The sequence below is a fragment of the Tympanuchus pallidicinctus genome, unplaced genomic scaffold, assembly GCF_026119805.1.
Source record: "Tympanuchus pallidicinctus isolate F22 unplaced genomic scaffold, pur_lepc_1.0 scaffold5, whole genome shotgun sequence".
In the NCBI taxonomy this organism is placed as follows: Eukaryota; Metazoa; Chordata; class Aves; order Galliformes; family Phasianidae; genus Tympanuchus; species Tympanuchus pallidicinctus.
The window spans coordinates 65,817,622-65,843,024 of NW_026294769.1; the positions used below are offsets into that span (position 1 = coordinate 65,817,622).

General features: G+C 41.1%; 1 long non-coding RNA gene across 1 annotated transcript; it reads left to right on the plus strand.

The window, feature by feature from the left end:
- The first annotated feature begins 11,719 nt into the window (after positions 1–11,719).
- LOC128091576 (uncharacterized) lies at positions 11,720–25,369 on the plus strand. Its single transcript, XR_008211471.1, has 3 exons — positions 11,720–11,989; positions 13,866–13,968; positions 24,589–25,369. It is a non-coding gene; the product is annotated as an uncharacterized LOC128091576 (long non-coding RNA).
- The last annotated feature ends 34 nt before the right edge of the window (positions 25,370–25,403 follow it).

A 25,403-nucleotide genomic window follows, 5' to 3' on the forward strand; every position in this document is an offset into this window, starting at 1 on the left:
GGAAGACTTTTTAAAACAGAACTGGAACAACCAAAGCTGTTTAGGTTAAATGCATAATAGCAGAAGGAGTTCCTTTTCATCCATGACATTTTTCTGCCAATTCGTTCTATTCCTTTCTGTTCCGCAGGCTGCCAGCAGCTGCCTCAGAACTGCTCCTTTGCACATGGGCAAATCTGGTCTTGCAATCAATGGAAAAACTTAAATAGGAAATCTGTGTATGGCACCTTTGGGTAATGTACGATGGTAATTTGGTCTTGGTGGTGAACCATAAATCCTCTGTATGGGTTGGCACACTGTGGAGACCATACTGAGTACAATTGCAGACTTAGAAGTCACACCAGATTATGAAGAAACAGAAAAGCCTTTTGCAACAGTATCTGCAGCAGTATTATGCTTTATTAGCACCCATTATGGATGACTAATGAAAATGTAACTCAGCAAGCCTCAACATAACCTGCAAAATTATCAAAACCAACCTTCAGAACAGGGATAGAAGGAAGCTCTATGGGTAACATTCAGTGCTATGAGTGCATCAGGTGCTATTCCCCTGAGGTTGATTAAATGCAATTGGAGCTGCTCCAACCCTTGAAGTGAATTTGGTGGGGTAACTAAGATCCCACACCACCACTCCATTTTGCAAGACTCTTTGTATTAAATGTAGGTGTTAGGTGTGCAACGTTTTATAAACCAACCAAGCACAACAAAGTTCATTTGAACTGTATGTACAGGTGAGGTTATTTACAGGTAAATGTTCTATAGAGCTGCTTCTGAAATTGTGCAATTAAAGTTCAGCACTTTGAAGTGCTCCTTAGACCCTTACATCGGCAAACAGAAAATATGTAGGTGCTCAAGAAAATGATCCAGGCAGTTTTGAACCCTTTCACCAGGAACAGAGTAATTGATATATCTGTTTCCCTAAAGTATCTTACCCTCTCATCTGGTTGTAGTGCAGGAAATTGGATGGGTAGAATTGTGTGCTGGTGACACTTAATGAATACTTTGTGTATGCCTCAGAAGAGAGACCCCGTGGATTTTTTAAATCTCTTCTGTGTCACTTCAGCTGCCCAGACTGATCAGTATCTCTCAGACAAAGCTTTGTTGTCAGATTGCGGCCAAAGCATATTTTGGCATACTCAATCCTGACAATCTGCTACTCTGTGGATAAATAAACATTTGCATCACTGTGTATTTAAACACTAATCCTGAAAAGCATTAACTACTATATTCAAACGTCCTCAGTACCAGTCTGGACGTTCTTGGCGTTCTCAAGACTGTTTTGCACTGAGCTCCCTTTCCTGGCATTTCATAGCAGGCATGATTTCTGTCTGAGCACTGTGTGATGCTTTGCCTTTTTAGGTTAAAAATCCCAAAGCAAACAATGTCTGTGTAATTCAGCTACCTTTCATGCTTTTAACTTTCATGCAGGGTCAGTGTCACAATAATAATTATCCCAACTGGACAACAAGTTTACAGATCATCTGGTATTTCTGGATTGCTTTTTGCATTAAAATGCAACCAGAAGCAGGTGAAAAAATACAGTAATGAGAATAATAACTTTGTGATTATATATCTACTTCACCCTTACAATTTTTAAAGAGGCAAACTGGGTTTTGCCATTACAAGGAATCGTTCACCTAAAACTTTGCAAAACCGTAATAAACACACATCCATTTCTAGCTGGAGCTGATGCATGTGTTTCCCCTTGAGATCACAGTGCCTTGCTTTGTTGTTTATGGGAAAATGTTTTACAGTGGGGACAAGGAACCCAGAAAGGAGGGGATCAACATCAATCCTGGTGCACATTCAGCTTCTTAGAATAAATCCCCGTGAGCTGGCAATGCTGTATTCCGGCGTGGCTTTTTGTCTCTCCCTTGTAGCAGCATTGCAGTTGGGGTTGCCGTATCCTAGTATTTCTGTGGGACCAAAGGTTCATAAACCAGTGAATGAATTATATTCACCCATTTATTTAGTTTTATCGTCTGTGGCAGATATCATACGGGGAAATAACTTTGTGTAATGAAAAATCCAGGGCTGTTGCTGACTAAATTGGAAACCATACGAGTGATGACTGGTCTCAGCTTGCTGAGTGTACAGCCCAGCTCAGTTTAGTGAGAAGATTTGTACAAACAGACCAGTGTGGCATCTGTGTTCTTCAGAAAGGGCTCTGAGTGGCTGTGTGGTATAGCTGGAACAGTCACAATGCTGGATGGATGGGTGCTGGAATGGGATGAGCTGAAATGCAAGGATGCAAAAAGATGCCTTCTCTGCATTCCCTTCCTCTCCTCCCTTCCCCTCCCTTCTCCTCCCATCACTTCATCTTTAAGGAGTGAAAATGATGTTCACCAGTAGAGAAGAAATTACGTACATTGTGTTAAGGAAGGTAGCTGGAAAGCCCAGTGAAAGGCAGACTGCAAGAATGGAGATAGCAAAGACTATCATTGAGACCTTGGCTTTAAGTGAAGGAATGATTCAGGCAATAGAAAGCAGTCCCTGCACACCTTGGAGCCATTGAAGACACTTGAGATCAGGCTGGATGAGGCTCTGAGCACCTGATCTAGATGTAGGTATCCCTGTCACAAGGGACTTGGACTAGATGATATTTAAGAGTCCTTTCCAACTCAAACAATTCTTTGATTCTATGTCCTAATATGTTATTGTTTCTCTAAGTACAAGAGCACAGTAGCTTGCTTAGAAGCCAGAATTCCCTTTTGTTCCTATATTATAATTAATTTTGAGTATTTCCCTTGCTCTTCAGCATTATTCTATCTGTTTATCACAAGCAGAATCACACTATCCTTACTGACCATGCCAAAATCATCAAAGATTTTACAGTCCCTGGCTAACACTTCGGTTTATAACTGGAAGTAACTGGCAGGCAGTGAGGATTCTGGATTTCTAATCTTAGTGTCCCTAGTGAACAGCTACACTTCATAATCAGGCTGCATTCTGCTTTCACTTCATTGCCTGAGCAGTCCCAGAGCAGAGTCCCGCCTGGAGCACATTCCAGCAAATTTACTAATTTAGTTAAATGACTGGAGGAGCTGGTCAGCTTAAAAAAATTAAAAAAACAAAACAAAACAAAACAAAACAATCAAAACACAAAAAAGCACGTCATATGTTGCTATATATGATTTTGATGAGAAAGATGGGGTTAGAATTTACAACAGCCAAGAATCTTCAATATATGTGCATGTATCATGCAAGTTTCCTTGGAAAAATACTGACCTATATTAAACATCAACTCTGTAATTTGTGGTACAATCCTTCACACTGGGAGAATTCCTAGACAGATTCTAGTTAAGTTTAGTTTGAAAATATGCTTGGCAAATATTTATATAATTAGCCAAACACGCAAGGCTAATTATTGTTTATTTTCAGTTGTGTAGCTCAATACATAGAGTAATTGCTGAACAAATCTTAACTGATTAATTTACTTTTATTGAAAGCATTACTAAAGCTTTCCTGGGGAATCCTCATTTCTAAATATATATCACATACAGAAAAAGTCACAGGTGCTGTGGTGGTGCGCACAGTCTGGGGATAAAGCACTGCTGGCCCACGGAGGGTTCCTGACCAGCCAGTTCTAAAGGTGTTCAGCCAAGTGGTGTGGAAAGCAGCTGCTCTGGCACTGAGCAATTCTGAAATATCCAAGAGCCTGTAGGGCCTGGGAACAGCTGAGCAAAGAGCAGGAGCCACAGCTGCCTGGGAACGTGTGCGGAGGATGCAGAAGAGGGGAAGGTAAAAGCTGTATTTTCTGTGTAGGAGCAGCCTGAGCTGCATAACTTTACTTAAAATATAAGGGTGTGGGGAGCTTCGCCAAGGAAACGATACTTTCTCCAGCAAAGTCAACAGAAAAATATTCCAACTATTTTGGTGCGGACAGTGTTCTTCCTGAAATCCTCAGGCCATCTTTAGGTCGTATTTCTCTAACACAAGGCAGTACATCTCTTCCAGAGTTGTTTGTATGTGTGTGTGTGAGCACATGTACCTGCTAAAATCTTCAGAGGTGTAATATTAAGGATTCTGCTGTTTTCTATGGTAGTAGTGTTTCCAAGTTATTTTATGCCTTTAAATGACTTCTTTTAAATCCACAGAGCTCAGAAGATCTATGCAAGAAGTTAACAAACTCTTTAGAGAGTCTGTTGTGACAAGACAAGGGGAAATGGTTTCAAACTAAAAGAGGGAAGATTTAGATTGGATAGAAAGAAGTGTATTGCAATAAAGATGGTGAGGCACTGGAAAAGGTTGCCCAGAAAGGTGGTGGATTCCCCATCCCTGGAGACACTGAAAGTCAGGATGCGTGAGCAACCTGAACAAGCTGTAAGTGTCCTTGTTCAGCATAAGGGAGTTGGACCTTTGTGGGTCCCTTCCAACTCAAATGATTCCATGACTCTATGATTCTGAGTTACAAGCTTCCTCACAGTAGTTGTAATCTTCATATGATCAGCCCATGGATTAAAAGTTGTAAACCTGTTAATTGAATTCATTCCACCGTAACTTTCCTATCAAAATGCAGCACTCTCATCCCAAATGGCCTTACAAGAGCAAAATTAACACTAGCAAATCTATTTATTTATTTTCTGATTCTCAGAAGTAGAAGAATCATTTTTGTGAAAAAACAGGGAGAAAAAAATCAATCTGAGGCAAGAAGCAAGCATGAAATGCTTTAGCCCAACAGGATAAAATGAGATATAAGCATCTGAAAACAGAGACGTCACAGAAAATGTTAAGCAACTTTATCTGTTTTTGTTGCTAGCAGATCCATCTGTTTTTGTTGCTAGCAGATCCACAGTAAAAATACTGAAACCAGAAAAGCAAACACAGCAACAATCAACTTTATTTATTGAAATAAAGATGCATAAAACAGCACTTCTATATCAAAATGTCCTAGAGGGAGAAAACCAATCTCACCAGGCAAGGTTTCCCAGTACTGAAAGAACTGTGAAGGGAGTTGCTGGAGGCAAAGTACTGCTGTTCTGTAGGAAGTGATACACTCCGAGATACAGAGGGCAGGAGAACTTCTAATACATCAGAGGCTTTCTATAAAATATTCCAGTCTGCATTTTCTATAGTAATATTAGAGATTGAGGTGATTATATTCTTTTTTCTCATAAAATGTGTGGTTCTGGAAGTGGTCACAGTGGTTTGCCCTTTCCCTTGATTATAAAGTGAGAAACCATTTTGGTGGTTAATCATTAAACGGAGTTCTTTGCATTTTCAGGAGCAGTCTGCTTCTTTACAGAAGCAGTGACTGAAATGAAATGCCATGTATCCAGGTGATCTTGTCTTGCAGATATGCTGACAGTTCTGTAAGCAGTGGCACATGTGAATCGGTACCGTCTTAACCAGCTAGGACCATTTTATTTGCAAATAATGAAATGGCCCCAATAGTACCTTAAGAAATAGGCTTCTGGTTTTGTGCAAGATGTTATCTGTCTTCCTAAATTGTGTTTTCTGTTGTGTGCTTGTGGTAACATTTTTTGTTCTATGCATTCCTGGACAATCACCTAAATTGAAAGCCCATTTTCCCTCCTTTTGTCACAGTCATACAAAAATAGCATTTTTTTGTTGCCTGGAAAGAAGAAATAGACGCTCTCAGTGAACAGACTGATTAAAGCTCTCTTCTCCAGCACTGCTGAATGGGGGCTGCAGAAGTGTAATAAACACTGATACTGCCCTTTGAGGCAAGCATTTCAGATTCTCTAAATCAGGGATTTAAATCAAATCAAAACTTTGCTCAAAGCAAAAATCAGTCCTACATACAAATACATCACTACACTTGATTTAGGCAACTTCCCATCTTCTGATTAGATAAGTAAGGCTTCTTCATGCCAATCAGTTCCTTTCACATCCAGGCATGATCAGTTCTTTTCAAAAATACAGTGCATAGTTATGCTAAAGTTTATGGCCATCTGCTTAGCTGAAAAAACCCTGCATTTTTTAGTAGAAATACGCACCCAGATCAATGTGTGCAACTTAAGTACTAGCAGGACTAGTGCTTGCATGTTGGTGTTTCTACTCTTACACAGGAAGTTTTTAAAAAGAGCCTCTGAAATAATCAGAATTCCAATATAACATTCCAGAATACACTGAATTACTCAGTCGTACCACCCGTTGTTGCTGTGTGTGTGGGTATGCATAAGTTTCTGTGCACACTGCTTTAAAACAGGAAATAACATGGGTCGAGACTCTGCTCTGCAGACAACTGACTAATCCTCATAGCTCTGATGACAACTCCACAATGTTTCAGTGTAGGGCCCAGCCACAGTCTTACTGTCAGGTATCAGCTCCCACGCCTGTAGGATGTTTCTCTGAAGACATGTCCTGCCTTTTCCATTATCCTGGCCTGGCCCATGGTCATCATGCAGAGGATTCAAAACCTTGTTGTGAATGAACTCCAGCCTGATTTCCCTGTGCACCACTTCAAGAGGCTATAAAGCTACATCAGTGCTCATAAACTGAACAGCGTCATGGCACAGGGCTATGCTCTGTACTGCAGATAGGTGTACTGTTAAATAATCAGCATGCTCTTAAGTCTGATTTGGCTCACACTAATGAGTGTTCTTTCAGAGATTGCTCTGGCATGCAATGGGGCCAACATGGAAAAGCAGATATGGGCTTGACCACCTTGTACTGGAAATAGGAATGTGGAGTAGAGATTTATCTGTATGGATATAAGTGCTCTGACACCATATACTTTTCTTGCTGGGGTCAGGGAATGGCCTCTATCCTCTTCTAGTTACAGATGCAATCTGAAAAATGTGAGGCCAGCTCTTTTGCATGCAGCTTATTCATCACTTAGCCATAAAACTTTAAACAAAAACAAACAAGGAAGAGCTCAAAGAAAGAAGGTGGAGTTTTGTTCCCTTAATACTTCCCTTCTGCATCTGCATACGTAAATCTAAGCAAATTCTTCTCTTCTCTCACATCAGTGTTGGGGCTACACCTATTCCCATCACAACTTCAGGAACTGTTCTGTGCTTTGGATTGAACAAAGATAATGAACTAGTTTTGTTGCCAGGGTTTCGTTTATCATTTTCAGCTCTGAAAAAGGTATTGGGAAACCGAAATGTGCTGTCTTGTTCCAAAAGTCTTTATGCCCTTTTCCTGTGTCCTCTGTGGGTAGAGACCATCCTTAAGGCAGATTCTAGTTAGCATTGTCCTAGCTATGATTCTGCTCTTGGAGGCCTGTCTGACATTTGCAGATAGCTCACATTTACAAGTGCATATAGAATGAACTCATACTGGAGACAGAAGAATCTGTGGTGTTCCCAGCTGCCTATATGTTTTGCTTTGTTTACTGAGTCAGTTCATGTGTCCCTGAACTTTGACTACTCCTTCTGTCATTGCAAATCCAGCATCTTTGGGTCAAGTTCTGTTTCCCTCTCATGAAAAGATTCTAAAGTCATTCATCACTAAAACTATACATCTGCACTGAAGTGAGTTCTCCAAGACATTTCCAAATACATGTTCATTTTTCTTTATAGCTGTGCCAGGTATTGATCTCCTGTTTCATTTCCTTATTCTGTTACAAAATTTGACGATGCTTACTGCCTTTGCTGCCTTCTTTGGGGCATGTAGAGATCTTTTACAGGTCTTGTAGACTTATGGTTCCTGCTTGCTTAGATTGCAACAAGACACTTCATAGGGCGTTAACTTTTACTGCCACAGATAGTGAGGAAAATTGCTTTCTGTTTATCTTTATGTGTAATCTTATTTGTGAGAAAATACTGGCTCAACCCTTTTAACCTTCTGAACTTCTGTATGTTTTCACACAGTTGCTGTGTTTCACTGTCTTTCTTTTCTTCTCATTGACCTGTTGTTGAAGTGTTATCTTCTGTTCCCATACAGAATTCCATTCTCCAAATTACTGGAACTGAATGCAAAATAAATAATATTTAATCTCGGTGTTAGTAACAGACACATTCATCTATTGCTGGTCACAGTGTGTGCTGGATGTGCAACATGAGAGTTTTTTAAACAATGGATCTAGTTTGGAGAATGAGAAATATCTGTTATCTTCTTTGTACTTGAAGTTTCTGCTTGGGCTCGCAGTGAGTCAATTAGCTTCACAGATGGAAATATCAGTAAAAATGCAAAACTAAGGTGTTGCTGCTTATATGCAAAATTAGACATAGGTTATAGTTAGGCTTATCTTTTTCAGTCTCCAGTTTTTTTTAACCTGTTTTCCTACTCTATATAATAACTTTGTTATACCTAAAGCTCAATAAATCCTCTTGGTTTTTGTGCATCATAGAATATCACAGATCAGAGGCTCTGCAGAAGTAAATCTAGAGATTCAGTGGTGTCTACAGAACAGTACTGGTTCATTAATCAATGTATCAACTAGAGATCTGTCATTTTATATGTAGAGGTACATTCATACACAAAAGAGCTATAGATGGCCCAGCATATACTATACATCAGTGGTCACTGGTTTGTGTTCCTTAGTTCCTTACATTCAAAGAGGAGAACTGATGAGATATGATGAATGATTATGTAGAACAGTACATAATACAGAGCATTTTCTGTACAATTGCCAGCACAGACCGGCTGAATTAAACTGTGATCACTCCACAAAAAGTTGAATCCCAAAAAAGGATGTGCATGTGCTTTTATATGTATATATATATCTGTATGCAAGTGTATTTTTCGATACATTTAGGTGTGCCTACATGTACATGTGTGCTATGCAATATATATATAACACTGAGTACACAGCAAAACTGGGGACATGAACAGGAGCATCTAAACGTGTGAAAACAGCTGTCTCCAAAGAATCCCTTGCTTCTCCTGCAGGTTGCCAATGTTTCCTAGAGACAGCACAAGCTACAAGGTTTTGCATTATTAAAGAGGAAGGAACATGAACCTCTCATGAGGATTCAACATGAATGTGCTCTTTAAAGAGAGATGTTGATGATACCTATACTTGAATGTATCTTAAAACTGCACATACTGAAATCTCACACTTTACCCATAGAGTAGAACCTATGCTGAACATTGAGCAGTTCAATCCAATCCTGGAAAACATCTGTGGCAAGATACCTCATTTAAGTCATCACTTTGCCAGGACTTTTGCACGACATCTCATTTTAAATACAATGAGATCTTCATCTTTCCTCCTGAAACCATTGGCAAGCACAACTGAACACTTCACCGCCCCCATTGCATCAATTGTATTGTAGGATGCAAAAAATACTAGGAGACTTTTGATCCTCCATGCAAGCAAACAGGGACTTCAGTATTTGCCATCTGCAAGGATATACACGGTACTCCCCTGGCCTGTGTATGGAGAAGGAGAGATTAGGGAAGAGAATTTAAAGAAGTCCAGCAAAGCACATTCACCACAACTGCTGTGGTACAACTATAACTTATCAGCTCTTTTCTGTGGTGCTGGTTAACATGCTGCTGAGAAATTCCATAGCCATCCTGAGTGTGAGAGAACTGAACTTTACTTTCATGGCTGAGAGGCTTCTTGACCTACGAGATCGCTTTGTGGCTTGTGTCACTGCTCATCATGCGCAGGTGCAATTGTAAAGGTGTTTTCTGCATTGCTGTTGCCACGACAGTGGTTCCGCTGACTAATCAGCGAGCTTTCTGAAACTGTGGGGCTTTTTGTACTTTTTATGCCTGGAGATTAAGCTGAGCAGAATGACAGCCCTTGATCTGCTCTCTGTTCAACACGAGGAAGGCAAATTAACACAATGCGTGGGTGGAAAATCAAGAGCTGAAATCTAAATCAAGAAGAAAGGCAGGCTTTGAGATGGGCTGATAACAACTCATGCAGTGGGTTATGAGCAGCTGGGCAAGGAGAATAAAGTAGAACCCACTTGCCAGCATCTGCATTTGTTGGTTTTGTCTGATATGACCACCACTCCCTGCTGACTTTATAGTTTGCTGTCTCCACTACTAGGTTAGATTCCTACAGCCACTGAGTACTTTTGGATGTGATACTGTGTTGATGTGCTGCATTAAACATCACACTCTTCCCTAAAACTGATCTACTGGGCAAAGCTGAGAAGGAATAAAAAAACTTCAGCATTTCAAAGGTGGCAATGGACTACAGAAATAAATTAGTATCAACAGAGAGAAAATACATCAAGTCAGAAAAAAACTGAAATACTCCAGGAATGTGTTTAAACGTTAATAAAGATAAAAGAAAATGCATAAACTAAGCTTTACAGAGTGAGGGAATTAACAGAGGAGTAACTCAGTAGTGACACAGAGATAAACCACTTAGGCTGTCAGCTCATGATGTATTCATCAAGTCATCTCAGCTTAGATATGCTCAGTAAACCTTTACTTCTTAGAGCTTTTATCATGCAGTCTGTTTTGGCTGTTGTTTTTTTTTTCATCTCCCCCTAATTTCAGAGGAGTTAGAAAGAAAAACACAATCCTGTCTGTGACCCGGGTGTTCATTTTCTAGCTAGAGGTCATCTTTGTAGCTGAAATGCATTGTTATCTAGCTAAATATTCTTTCTTTTTCTCAGACGTTAAAGCTTTGCAATGATAAGACAACCTGACTTGAAAGTTCATACTGAAGAGAATGACATAATGGACAGCATACAAGCAGGAAAAATATATAGTATCTATTTTTCCCATGACCAGAACCACATTTTGTTTATGGTCACTGGAAGTAACCAGCACCACTCAGTGGTAATAGCAGTGATGGCTCTTCAAGCATCTGCTAGAATGTAAATCTCTGCATAGACACTACAAGATAAGTTGTCATGGTGTCTGCAGGTTTACACAGCAGGCACAGACGTACCTTGCAGTAAAACAAAGAGAACGTACACTTATTGAGTAACTTAGAGCTGCCTTCGTCTGTCACAGTGCATTAAAAGGATGGGGAGAGCTGCAGCTATGACTGGTAGAAACAGTGGAATCTTCACACACTTTGTTCTATAGATGACCCTTTCATTGGACATAGTCTCTGAGACCCAACAGTCAGAGCTGTGTGAAGGGATGAGGGTGCTGTTTGGCCACTGCAGCTATGGCTTTCTTGTGTTCTCCCTCAGTGTTACAATTGCTCAGTGACAGCAAATGCAGTCGGATCTGCTCACACATCTCTGGCTGCCACATGGTAACCAGGGAGTGTGCTGAAGGTGTGGAGTTGACACTTCAGGATTGTGTGAGTCACTTGAAATTTGGTGCTCTCTTTCAGCCAGCCTGCTTTGCATCTATGATTAGAACATGAAGGGAAGAAAGCAATCACACTGATGTAATACTAACCACTGTTACCGGGATAAAATGTGCAGCTACAGAGCTTTTATTTAGGAACCTCAGCCACCACCAGGAATTTCCTTAAAACCTGAAATCTCACACATAGAGTAACTTAGGTAACTGAATGAGCTTTGGTATTAAGATAAGCCCAGCACTGTTGATGTGCACAGTATTTCTGCAGACGCAGAGTTTACCTGTTAAGTTATACTTGGTAGTCTTCAAAGATGGAGGAACTCAGTGATAACAGTCACACTAAGATAATTGTAACATAAAATGTTTTGTGTTTACCACACAACATGCAGTAGCTCCTGCCCAAACCTGTCTGTGACCAGCATTCAGTGAGATTCATATTTACATGCTGGCATCATTCCTGCAGTGACCTCCAAACAAGAGCCAAAATACCGTATGTGAGAGGCCAAGCCTTCTCCCCCGAGCACTAAGCAGAGGGCACTCATCTCAGTGAAGTTCATGCATTTTGCATTGGTAACAGTAGAGTTTCACTCGCTGGTGTGCTCAGAGCAAAACTGAAAAGAAGCCAACCACCTCTGGGCCAGAGAGGACTGATGTGCCTGGCACAGCCCAGCCTCGACAGACAGATCTGTCTGCTCTAAGGGCTTTGCAGAGGACAACCTCATGCAAGGTGGTCCCAAGGGAACATGCAGGGAGATCCAAATGCTGGTCAAGGAAGGCTCAGGCTGAGGAGAGCTGAGGTCGTGGGAGCTGTACTTGTTCACATGAGCCAAAGATGTGACTGCTTGTTTCCCAGGTAAGACATTCTGAGTGCTAAAACATGCATCAGCTCTTTGAGCACCAGCTTCTATTCAGAGCCATATAATCTTTTTTTTTTTCTGGTAAGTTTTATTTTCAAAACATCACTCTGAGATGACGTAAACCAGTGTAAGTCAGAAGAAACTCCGTTTTCCAACATGATTGTGAAAACAGTAAAAGAGGAGAGTTAGAATTAGCTCTGCCAAACTCCCCCGCCTGCATTTATCACACCTAAGTGGTAAGAGTCTGACAACTTGCTGGGGACTGTGCACACATGAGCACATAAACGTGTGTCCTATGCACACAGAGAGACAGACATATTTGTGTATGCACACAGAAATCTTTTCTTGTGTGTGTATTTCTGTGTGACTGAATATACACACATATTTTTACAGAGAAAAAAAAAAAGAGATTGAGTACCTATGAGGAAATAACTTGGTTCTCCTAAGAGCTGAAATGCCCTCTGGGTGTGCTCGCCCCTCTTTACAAGTACAGAGGAAACCCAGGGAGACTGAAAAAATGCTATTTTTAGTAATAAATTTCCTAGCTTGTGGTACTAATACCACTGTAACTTATTACACTGAAAGTTATTTGGAATTTAATTAACTTGGCTTTTATTCCTGATTGTTTGCTTTGTTCTATCATGAGCAACGAAAATGAACTGTGTACTTTCACCTTTATTACCAATCAGTGTCCAATCACTTTCAGTTTTATATTTTCTGACATGTACATAGAGCTCCTGTATACGAGTACAGACATTTTTCTGGAAGCCAACAATCCATTTTGTTAGTTGAAAGTAATGAATAAATAAAAATACAGGCAGACTTTCTGCAGTGTAAAACAATATGCTTTATACCATCTTTGGGAATGAAAAAATATTCCAGTCCAGTTTAAAACCTGTAATTCAAGATTTCCTGCCTTTAATCTCGGGGACAAAAGTTTAAGTCCACATAGAGCACTTTGTGATGTTTCCACTAAAATGGTTCTCATGGCTGTGGCTCAATGCAAATCCAAGTCAAATAAGTGAACCCACACCACCCAGACCTTCCTTTTCAATTGCAGTCCAGCTAGTTTTAGTGCATTTTGACAAATCCCAGGTACACCCCTGTAAAGGCAGGTCCATGTAGTGCCTTCTAAGTAAGTGTCCTTTCTACTTCAGCTATTGTTAACATTGTCTTCTCTTAATATAAAGCCTGCATCTGAGATGTTAGCTTTTTCAACAGGGAAGAACCTTTTCCCAATTCTGTCAACAGATGATATTATTTAACACAGGCAGACTGCAATTATAAAACATTACCTAGACCAATAGCAGTAAACCTGTTGATAAAGCTATTGCAGTAGTAATTATCCTTAAAAGAGTAGTAAAAGCCTAAGTGTACTTAGTGACCAACACATGAAGACAAGAGTTTTCAGTTGCCTTGTTGGCCTGATCCTTGGAGCTGGGTAGAATATTTCAGGGCTCCCTACAGCCACAGGAGTCCACTGCATGAGACTGAAGGGAACGCTTCCCTTTCTGCTCTTTATTCATAGCACTCAGCTTGTTCAAGGCTGGTATGTTTCTTAATGTACGTATTGATGAGTGTTTCAATTCTGTTGAGTTTCAGCCAGATAAATTGTGTTGAATTTTGTAACTGTTAATGCTCAACTGAGACAGCCAATTTCTCCCAAATCTGGATGTTGGAGTTGCTTCTTAATCTCAACACATAAGTGATTTTTTTGTGTAAATGGCAAAATGCTTCTCACATTATCCATGATGATGCTTCCATGTATCCACTTTCCTGTTGTGGAGAACAAGCATGACATTTCCCCAAACCTTCATTTCCGTGTACAGTGCTGTCACTTATTTGCTCCAAATTCTGCTTTCCAATTTGCAGATATCCTTCTGTATCTGAAACTGAAAGAAAGAAAATCTCAACTTCACAACTGCATGGAGTTAGTTATGTCACTGCAGAACCCTTGAGATGTGGAGATGAAATAGTGAGTGCTGCTATAAAAAAATAACTGTATCTTCCAAGCACCTGTTCCTTTTAGAGGTTGCTTCCATTTGGCCTTAACTAGAACGTGCCACACATGTTTGCCTAGCTGTATATTTGTTTTCCATCAAAGATGTTGGGGTATACTTTAGTGCTTGAGTGGAAATCCTACTCAGCAGTATTTGAGAAATGCTGTATTTGCTATCTAACAGTTTGTGCTAGTTATCACAGAGTCTAAAAGGACATCAGACTTCTGAAAATTTGTCTAATGCAAAACCAGCTGCTTGAGATCAATGTCTACATTGCAAAGTTCATTCATTTTGCTTTTAGATACCAGGGAAAGTATCTGATTCTCAGTTTCTTTGCATGCACCTCAGTTGGATGTATTGTTTGCAACCAAAAGAATAAAGACCAAGGAATGCAATTGAAATTCTTGCAATTGAGTTTCATCATCCTTTTCTTGAATTTGAAAAACATTTTTGTTAACATAACACTTTAAAATATATAATATATATTTCAATCCATTTGTATGTGGGCTCCTTTATTAAAGCATAGAAATCTAACTGCAAAATCCTATGGTAGAGGTCCTACGCAATTTCTCTCCTTGGAAAATATGAACAAAATCATCCACAAATTCAAAACACTTTTTTTTTTTTTTCTTTTTGAAAATATCAATTTTTTTTCATTCAACAGCTCTATTTCCAGTACTAGCATTGCATGCCACCTTTTGTCATCAGAGTTCTTGTTTTTCAGGAGATACATGTTATAGTTTAATCCCAGAATCATAGAATCATCAAGGCTGGAAAAGACCACTAAGATCACCTAGTCCAACCTCAGCCCATCCCCACCATGCCCACTGAGCCATGTCCCTCAGTGCCACATCTCCTGAACACTTCCAGGGATGGTGATCCCACCACCTTCCTGGGCAACCTGTGCCAGAGCCCAACCACAGATTTTGTGTAAATTCAAGAAATTCTCTCTAAAATTACATTTTGTAATATAGTGTAAACATTCACCCCATTTTCAGATTTAAAAATAATGCTCTGGGCTGCCACAGCTTCAGCCTGTAAGTAGTTTACAGGACATGCACATTGCTGCCAGGATGCTGGGACGGTGCTTCCTCACTCTGCTTCTGTACACTTTAAATGTTAACCTTGCTTTAACCTTCATGCTTCTGGAAAAGTACACAAGGGATTGTAACCTCCCATGCCCTCCACAACCACATGATGTCAGCGCATTGAACTCCTGTTTTTTCTGGTTACCAAGCCAATGGAAGAGGAAAGATTGCATGATGAGTGGGTATATGAGCCCCCTGCTCAGATCTGGACAGCAGAGAAGAGAATCCTTTGCCCTGGGAAGAGTTAATCCCTCCTGGCAAGGCTTTGCTGGAAGCATGGCTTGCTGCGTCACTGTGACTTCCCTCGCTGGCTGGAAAAGTTCACTGCTACTATTTGCTTAGGGCTGTGTCCAAAAGCACAGTCACACCCTGTCAGGGAGCTGCAAGTTGGCTTTGGCACAGCCCTTAGGGACCAGCAGGAGCACAATGGCTCAGCGTGGTGGAGCTGGAACAACAGGAAATGCTGAGACCAGCTCTTATCGTTTATTTGTTCATTTATAGATTTAGCTTACAAGCTTTTTTTTTTTTTTTTAAACATAGAGACTTCCAAGGAAATAGTAACTTCTGTAGCATGTCAAGGGAAGCTCTTTCAAGCCCACTTCTCTCTCTGATGGGTGTATGACTTTCCTGTCAGATTGGTGGTTATTGAGCTCTAAAGTTTGCTTTTCTGTAAAAAAAGTGGAAAACAAATATGCCTAAAATAAAGTGCTTCCAGGCTGGCTCACATTCCTAAATAAGGCCCAGATATTGCAAAACCATGACTTTGATGCTGTTGTTGCACTTTATGTGTGCATTTTAGTGCTTGCAGAGCCAAATCCTGTGTCTGCGATAGTTCTGTTTTTCAAAGGTACGCCATGGAGACAAAGGTTGAAATCCAAATCTCTTCACAGCAGTCTGCAAGACTGCCTCTCCCTTCAGAAGTTGTAAATGTGTCTAAGCAAAAAGCAACAGTTCACCTATCTGTAAATAATGAGCTGTGGCGAAATAGCTTAAATAGTTTGTTTAAAACAGAAGGAAATTCTGGTTCTGGGCATCAGCTTGGAATACTCTGGGGCTGGATTAGTATGCAGGATATAAAGAAATGAAAAGGCAAACCGTGGCTTAAAAATGTCATTGCACAAACATGCATGCATATTCTCTCAGGCCCTTCCTTGTGGTTCAGTACAGCAGCAAGCAACGGTAATGATACAATTTCATAGCTCCACTAATCCCAAGGGATGCACAAAATGCTTGACAAACTGATGCTCTGTATCAGCAACAGGCCGGGTCTTTCCTTCTCATCTGTAGAGGAGCGGAAGAGATTATGGTACAAATATAGCAAAATCTTCCTGGTAAGCTCAGAAGCAAGTGGAAACATAATATATTACATTCAATGAGAGCATTAAAATTTGTATTAATAAAGAAATTCGGACAACTTTACACTTAATTAGCAGGGAAACTAGAATGGTTCCATACTGTTCTTGGGGAAGCAGAGTGCTGTAATAGGAAACAGAAATCATCTAGAAGACACAAAGGCCATTTGCATGCATAAATCCCAGATTCAGAAGAGAATCTGAAGGCCTCTGATCTCATTATTCTGGGTGAGAGAAAAACCCACCCTTGGCAAACTTCATTTGTGAATCTTGTTGTCAAACTATTTTCCCCTGCCATTGCCTTTGTTTTTTGCCATTTGTTTCCATTTTTGCCATTTTTGCCATTTGATTTTATGAATATTTATGTGATCCTAAACAACACCATTTTAGAAGCAGTGCCTGAGTAAAGAGTCATCATTTCTGAGCAATGGATTTTATTTATTTATTGGATTAATTCTGAGAGGTCTGCATTTTTCCTTGATTATAATTGTAAATATTATCAGACAAGGTGTATCATTTGCTTACCTAGCACTAGGCTTACAAATGACTCTCTTGAAACCAAAACTACCAAATTCAGTTGGCTTCTTTAGCATCAGAAAATGAAAACTTTTCTGTGTGATATAAGCTTGCATGTTACTAGGTCAAAAGTGTTCACAAGCTTAATACGTTGAGATGTCAACTGTTAAAAGACAAGAGCAACATTATTTAATAGGCCATCAAAAGCTTGCAGAAAACTTCCAACTAATTACCATCTTTAGAACAAAGCAGTCTAAAAGGCCAAGAAAGCAGAACATCTTGTGCTTTGAAGGTCCTGATGCAGGAGACACAGCTGCTTTGTAATGTTATCATCTGTTTTTTTTTTCCCCTTGACACATTTCTGCAACTATCATCAAAAGCTGTTCATAGTCTCAATGACAATTTCTTGTGAGAAAAGAATCTTAAATTTTTCTCCACGGTCACATCAACTATGATGAATTCTGGGAATATGAAGGAGTATCTTCTACATATCCAGTTCTACATAGGAAGGGCTGGAACTGATCCCAGTGCCCAAGGAATTATATATCTGTGCTGAGGAACCTGCAGGACTATGAGGCTGAGCTCCCAGTTCAGCACTGAGCTTGGGTATTTGTGCTGCATGGTCATTCCTCACCTAGCCATCTCCCAGAAGTGGAGCTCAAATCCCAGGCAGAGCACACACACAACAGTACCTATTCCAACAGAGATGCTGATTTTCATACCTTTAAAAAATCAGCTAAAAGTATTCATCATGGGAGAGCACCTGTGACAGTTGCAGTGTCATGGATTATTCAAGGTCATACAGTTGGCAAAGGGACAGATGCTTTGGGCATCTGGAGCATACACAGGCTGCTCATCAATGCTATGGATTTATCTATCTCCTGCAGGTTTTGTTAACAATTGTGTGTCTGGCTAAGTGGGTCAGACAAGAACCTATAGGAATTGCATTCACTGAACAAACTACAGTTTCCTAGACTTCAGAAACTTCTGTTATTGAGAAAATACCCTGTCTCGATCTAACATGTTTCAGGAAGGTGCTAGGGAAAAGACCAGAAGCGTTATAGCAACACCAGCTTAACTCAGGACAGGGATTGCGTGCTGACAATTCAAGTCCCAAATGGGTAAAGGAAGGGGCCCTAGAAAATAGTGAAGGAGTATTCATGGTTTCCTTGTAAACCTGGTAAGAGTTCATAGAGTAAGGCATTCCTGATTATCTGTTTGATCTCTGAAGGGCCATTTTTCATTATGCTTTTATTCAGGCAACAATGCTATTGTTCCAATAGCTCCGTCAGAGCTACTGAGCTGCAGCTTATCCCTGAGAGCAAGTGGGACCAGCTGAGGTAACAGGAAAGCCTGTGGAGCTCTGCACTGCAGAAACCATGAGCTCAGGAGAGATGAGAGGACCGAAAAAGAGGGCTACAGGGGACCTAATAATGACTCCCTGGGGAAAACTGCTGGTAAGAGCAATTAGCTCTGAATCTAGAAAAAGACAAAACAGAAAGGAGAACAGAGGGTTTCTTTTAATTCCTCAGTGCCTGGGAGCACTTTGGATGGGAGGTAGAGCAATACTTTTGCTTTTTAAGTGGAATCATAGAAATATTCAGTCAGGATGTTGAGGCCACTGATGGCCAGAACTGCCCCCAGCCCCAATTCATTCCAGGCTGGATGTAGCTCTGAGCAGCCTGGTCTAGTCATTGGTGACCCTGAACATGGCAGGGAGGTTGAAATTGGGTGATCATTATAGTCCTTTTCAACCCAGGCCATTCTGCAATTCGCTGATTTCTCATTATGGCACATTATGGGACAACTGGAGCATTACATGTATTACACTCATTATGGAAAGCTACAGTGTATAAACATGACTGCAAGGGATATTTATTCTTTCACACAGGTTAGGAAGTGTTGTTCCATTTGTTGTGGTCAGGGTGGAGCTAACAACCTCATAAGAGACTTCGAAGAACCTCAAAGAAACTTAGCAAGAAATTCAGGGTTCTCATGAACCCAATCTGTTTGGGGGAATGTCATGTCATACAGCTAGGAGTGGTTATGAGTTGGCCATTGGACTTCAAACAAGTCACCTAATTTCTCTGCTGTAGTTCACCAGTGATAAACTACACACAATGGATCCCCCATCACCTGTCAGTGCAAAGCCTTTTTATTTCACTGGGCTTTAGATTCAGCTCATGAAGGACCAGATGAGGTAATAGAATGATGTGCTGTAAAGTAAAATGTGAATATTAGTGAATGTTTTCATCTGTTAGCAGAGAACTTGACTTTATTATTTTTCATTTAAGCATAGCAACAGGGCATCTCAGCATCTCTAAATCAAGCTGTACAGAGATATACAAAAACAGGAAATTCAGAATTGCGCCCTTCTTCTTTGCAGCTCTTTTAACTCAGTGAATGATATTTAGGCAAACAAAAGACACTGAGACACTGTTTACAGTGGTAAATAAACTAAGTGATGTTCCTGTTAGGAATTCTTGCCATAAGTTTCATGGCAGAGAGGGCAGAGCAGAATCCTCCAGAAAATCGCTGGCTTTGGTGGTTACAAAATCATGTTGCTCCCTTTAAAACCCATCTTGTGTGTTTATTAGGCAGTACCGTGAGTCTCTTATGATCTGTGTTATATTAAAATGTTTAATTACAGATGTAAGCTATGCTTTGCATTGTGACAGACCACTGTAAAAAGTCAAGTAACTTACACTCTAATAGGCTACCAGAGCAGCCATGCATAAGTTTAAATCCCTTTTCAGCAAGACAGTACTTAAATTCTTTGATGAATCCAGGCCTATGCATTCAGCAGCTTCTTCCCTTTCTCAGCATGGATTTAGTTATGTGAAGCCAGAAATGCCCTTTGTATGTTTAGACTTTGGGAGCACATTCAGCTGGAGTCTAGCCTTGCACCTAAGGTTAGACCTCTGCAGTAATTCAACTCTGCTTGTTCTGGCTCTGAACAAAGACAAGCAGGGTTACAGGGTTACGTTACTCACTACAAGTTGAGGAATCAGCTTTCCCTGTGGCATCATCCTCCCACCGCCTTTCCCAGAGAAACTGCACAACATAAGTAAGGCTCATGCCTTTGCCATTATCATGCTCTAGTGGCTCAGTTCCAACGCGTAGCCATGTACCACCTCATTATTTATATCCTGCTAGCATCTTATTCAGTTCCTCAGCTTCCATCACAAATGCATTGGGATAACTGCTTTTTTTCCTGGATAAGAGGCTCATTATAACTGCAGCTTCTCTGCAGGGGTCAGCACCTCCTCCACATGAATATGATAAGGTGCTCTGAGTGCCACCTCACCTGCAAATGGTATTTTTCCCTGCAGAGTGACTTCCCACAGGGTGCAAGCTGCTATTGAATTTCTGTGGTAATATTTTAATTTAATAACTTAATCTAAGATTTAATGGCTTTCTTTCCTGTGCTTCATAGTATAATTAATTCATATGATGGGAACTCATTAGACTTGGGGATCTGAGATGCATCTGGGCATTAAGGGACTATGAACATGTAAACATATGTTAGGACCTATTTGCGGAGGGCAGATTCAGAACTATTCAAAGAACAGACTATTATTAGAGATGAACAGAAACTACTTTCTTAATAGTTGGCCAAGTCTTTTAATTGTATCTGTATTTTGTAATATTTTTTATAATATCAACAAAGGTCTGGTTCTCTGATGTTCAAAGTGGCTGAGCCCTAGGCTTCCAGAGCATGGAAGGTCTGGTCCAACACCTTCAGACAGTCCCATGAAGGCATGTGTGCTTTTCCAGTACTTGTAGGCACTTTTGCCTCTTGAAAAATTAACTCAAGCAGATACTGTAGAGACACAGGAACACTTTTGGGTCCCATGGATATGCTTCCCACTGTGTATCCAGTGCTAAGGGTAGGAAGCATTATAAAGGAGAGCGGTGCCAGCTGGCTTCTGTTTGAGCCTTCTGTGTGAGTTGTACATAAAGGCTTATTCTCCACAGATAAGCACATAAGCACAGCACATATTTTTATGTCTTGATCTTTCCTTCTGGAGTCTGATCTTGCTCTGTCCAATATCTGTGGTGAGCCAGGTACACCTGTGTACCTGTTTTGCTCAATTAAACCATTTCCAAGGACATGACTTATCTATTTCATGGTCCAGAACATCCTCATTTCATTTCCTCTGCCCTCTGGTGACTGAATTGATTAATACTATGTAAACACCTTGAGACCTGCAATATGGAAAGAACAGAGTTTGCCCCAGAATGGTTGTTCAGAACAGGACAAGATGGAAGAAAGCCAGGAGCAATGAGAAACTAGATCCCAGATTTTTATATTGTCTTGAGCTAACTTGGTGGATGCCTCATCCTTGAAGACATTTAAGGTTGGGTAGGATGGGACTCTGAACAACCTGATTGAGCTGTCGGTGTCCCTATTCAGTGCAGAGGAGTTGGACTAGATGAAATTTAAGGGTCCCTTACAATTCAAACGATCGTATGGTTCTAAGAACTTGGTTCTTACCAGTAAATTTCCATTGATAATCTTGACAAAGCAACAAAGAGAGCCTACAAACAGGAGGGCGATCAACTCTTTGAAAGGGTTGACAACTGCAGGACAAGGGGAAATGGTTTTAAGTTGACAGAGGGAAGATTTAGGTTAGCTACCAGGGGGAAAATTCTTTACAGAGACAGTGGTGAGGTGCTGGAACAGGCTGCCCAGAGAGGTTGTGGATGCCCCATCTCTAGGGATGTTCAAGGCCAGACTGGATGGGGCCCTGAGCAGCCTGCTCTAGTATTAAATGGGGAGGTTGGTGGTCCTGCCTGTGGCAGGGATTTGGAGATTCATGATCCTTGAGGTCCCTTCCAACCCTGTCCATTCTGTGATTCTGTAATTCAAGTTCCAGCACCGGGACGGAGCACAGTCCTTGGTAACATAACGACTCAGTGAGGCAAATGGCTCTTATTGAGTGTTTGATGTGGATTTCTAGCAAGCTCCGTATGGTTCTAATGAGCCCTGCCAGCTTTTCATGTCCAAAGGGTGCTCTGAGTAATCTGTTTACATCTGGCTTCCTGATCAGGGCAGCCAAGCAGCCTTTTGAGCTAGTACTGGGGAGAGGCCTATATAACTGTTAGGTCTAGCATATAGCTGGCAATGTGTGGCCAACAAATGCAACAGTGCGCACGAAAGGGCGAAGGAACCACATACAGATGCTCAGCAATGGTGGCAATGTGCTACAGAGTATGGTCACCCGTACTACTGGCGCAGCTGTCAATGGAATATCTCACAGCACAGCACAATCCCCATATGCAGCACAAGCTGAGGGAGTATATAGGGTGCCTGCTGGACCAATGTTGGCCGGGGGGCTGCAGGGCTTCCGTGGGCAGAGACTGGGGCTGCCCTATGCCAGACACAGTCAGTTCCAGCTGGCTTCAATGGCTCCACCACAGTGCACAGCTGAGCCCAGCACCAAGCTGGTGGATCTTTGGGAAAAGCAGATTTCAGCAATGGCAAGAAGGTTCCCTACAGTAGGTTACACAGGGACAGATCCAGGCAGATTTTGAATATCTCCAGAGAAGGAGATTCTACCACTGTTCTGGGCAGCCTGTTCTAGTGCTCTGTAGCCCTCATAGTAAAGAAGTTTCTCTTCATGTTTTTATGAAACTTACTCTGTTCCAGTTTGTGCCCAGTGCCCTTTGTTCTGTTGCTGGGCACCACTAAAAAGAGCCTGGCCCTAACCACTTGACTCCCACCCATTAGATACTTACAAGCATTGATAAGATCCCCTCTCAGCCTCCTGAGAGACTGTGTGAACCTGTGTGAACATCCCCCACGTTAGTCAGCTTTCCTCATACAGGAGATGTTTCAGGCCACTGACCATCTTTCTTGCCCTCCACTGGACTCCAGATGCTCTCCATTTTTCTTGAACTGAGGAGCCTAGAAATGAACATAACATTCCAGATGTGGTCTTAACAGGGCAAAGTAGACAGGGAGAAGAACCTCCCTCAACTTGTTGGCCACAGTCTTTGTAATCCACCCCAGGATACCATTGGCATTTTTGGCCACCAGGATAATTATTGCTGGAAAGGCAATGCAGCAGTGCACAAGAAATCACAGAGGTTTATGGAGTACCTCCAGAGTTTCCTGACTGATTGGGTAGCCAGCGAGGGAGAAATGTTCTCTAGAGCATACCTGCAAACAAGTATGAACTGGTAGAGGATGCAAAGGTCGGGGCAGCCTTGGCTGAAGGGACATGAGATGAAAGATGGCAAGTAGGATTTCAGCCTGGTCTTCAGAAGAGCAGAACTCTTGCCTGTTCAGGGCTCTGCTTGGAAGGATCCCATGGACACAGTCCTGGAAAGGGTTTCAAGAGAGCTGGCTGATATTCAGAGATCACTTCCTCCAAGCTCCATAATGCTACATTTCTCCATGCAAGAAGCAAAGGTGGCAGGAGGCTTGCATGGATGATCAAGCAGTTTTTGACAGAAGTAAAACATGTAAAAAGAAGTCTATAAGAGGCAGAAATTTGCCCACAAGGATCATAGTTTTCTATTCATGGAACCTGACTGGATGTCAGCAACCTGTTCTAGCTGCTCATGCTTGGAGAAGGACAATCTCCAGAGGTCCCTTGATTACAGATTTTCTCTTTTTCTACAAACCTGTTGCTCCCCCTCAACACTCCCTTCTAGTGCTTAAACACCTTGATCTCATCTAACAAAATCTGCCTCCTGCCACAATGCCAAGCTTTGAGAAAGAAAATGTATAGTAACTACTCTTGCAAATTAAAATGAGACCACCTTCCTGTATAATGAAAATCTGATGAGGCGATAGTGGTGGGTATTTATACAGTATCACAGAGATGCGAACATAGTTTCAGGATGGAGAAAGATTGCAATTTCATTTCCTCTTATGCCTGAGTAGGATTTAAATTCCCATCCATCACTTCCACCAGTTTTGTGAGGTGAGGACTTTCATGAGTGCTCTTGCTGGAAGTTATCTGAAGCACAGCAAAGAGATGACTAATGAAGGAACCTCAGTACAGAAATCCCACTGCTCAGAGCAGCCAGTCCTGAGAGCAAAAAAATCATCACAGTTCATGTCCACCTAAATGCATTTTACATCAGCCTATTTCTGGCTCAGGTGTGAAGTTCCAAAATAAAAGGACAGTGCAAATACATTTTTAAGAAGTTCCTGCTCAGCATCTGAGGTCATGTACATTCTGGGTGGTACATGAGGTTTCTCTACACCATATCCCTCCATCCCTGGGCACAGGCTGTGAAAGAAGACATCAGCTGTGTTGCTTCATGTAATTAGAGAACCTTCTGGGTGAGAAAAAGGCCCAAAACTTGAAGATTCTGAAAACAAGATAAAAATTAACAAATGAAGCTTCAGATCTAAAGGTCTCCAATGCTAGGTGGCAGCTGAGCAGGAATATCAGAATATTGAGTCAGACACCTGACTGACATTTTTGGTTCTTCATGTTATCTTTCAGATCTAATATAAGACACCTGAAAATTCAGGCATTTGCAGTCACATAGAGCACAGCTGGGTGCCTCACACATCTTGTTCAAAACCACCTAAGTCTGCACTAGAGCTAGAAATTAAATGTTATGGTGAAATCCCACCTGTGGCCCCGATCCTTAGAAGCTGCTGTTTTTGTTACAGGGATTTGCCTCTGTCACACCTGTGAGAAGACCATCAAGGACAGCTGCAGCCTTCAGAAGACCAAAATCTCCACTAATGCTCTCAGCCAAGGACCATCTTGTTACAGCTGAATTTCCTCAGGAAGGTTTCACTTGAAGTATTCTTGCTTGAGCTGTCTTGATGCTTGTGCATGAAATTCAAACAACTTCTAGTCAGGACCTCAGGGAAGTAAGGTTCAGTCACTGTATCACTGTCTTTGTAGTCATGAATGTGTACATGGTGAATAGCTTTGACAAATTACATGCCATTGTACATGGTGTGACTACTTACTATCAGGCAGAACATCACTTTCATCCCACGACTGGAGTATCACACAAACCAAATAGTTGTACAGATTTTCCCAAAACTCCCTGTGAGCTCTGATGTTTGCTCCTTTCTCCTTCTCACAAACACTATATCTGTTCCTTTAGCAGTTGCTGGCACACAAGACAGGCCTGGGTGCCAACTAATACTATATGATCTTTTTCCGAATTCATTTTCCACTTTTTAAATTAAATTATGTGCCAGATCCTCAGATTTAATACAGCCACTGCCTATTAATCAGTTGATGGTCTGGCCTTATATAGAAGTTGTTTGTTTTTTCTTTTGAGCATGAACACAACCGAGGATTTACATTTCAATCTGACGTGAAGCCAGTGAAAACATTGATAGTTTTGTGCCTGATGTATCCGTCATGAAAGAAATCACTACAATTTTCCAAACAAGCTAGGAAAAAAAAAAAACATTCTGTTCAGAGGAAAAAAAAAAACAATCAACAAAACCCAAAAAAATACCAA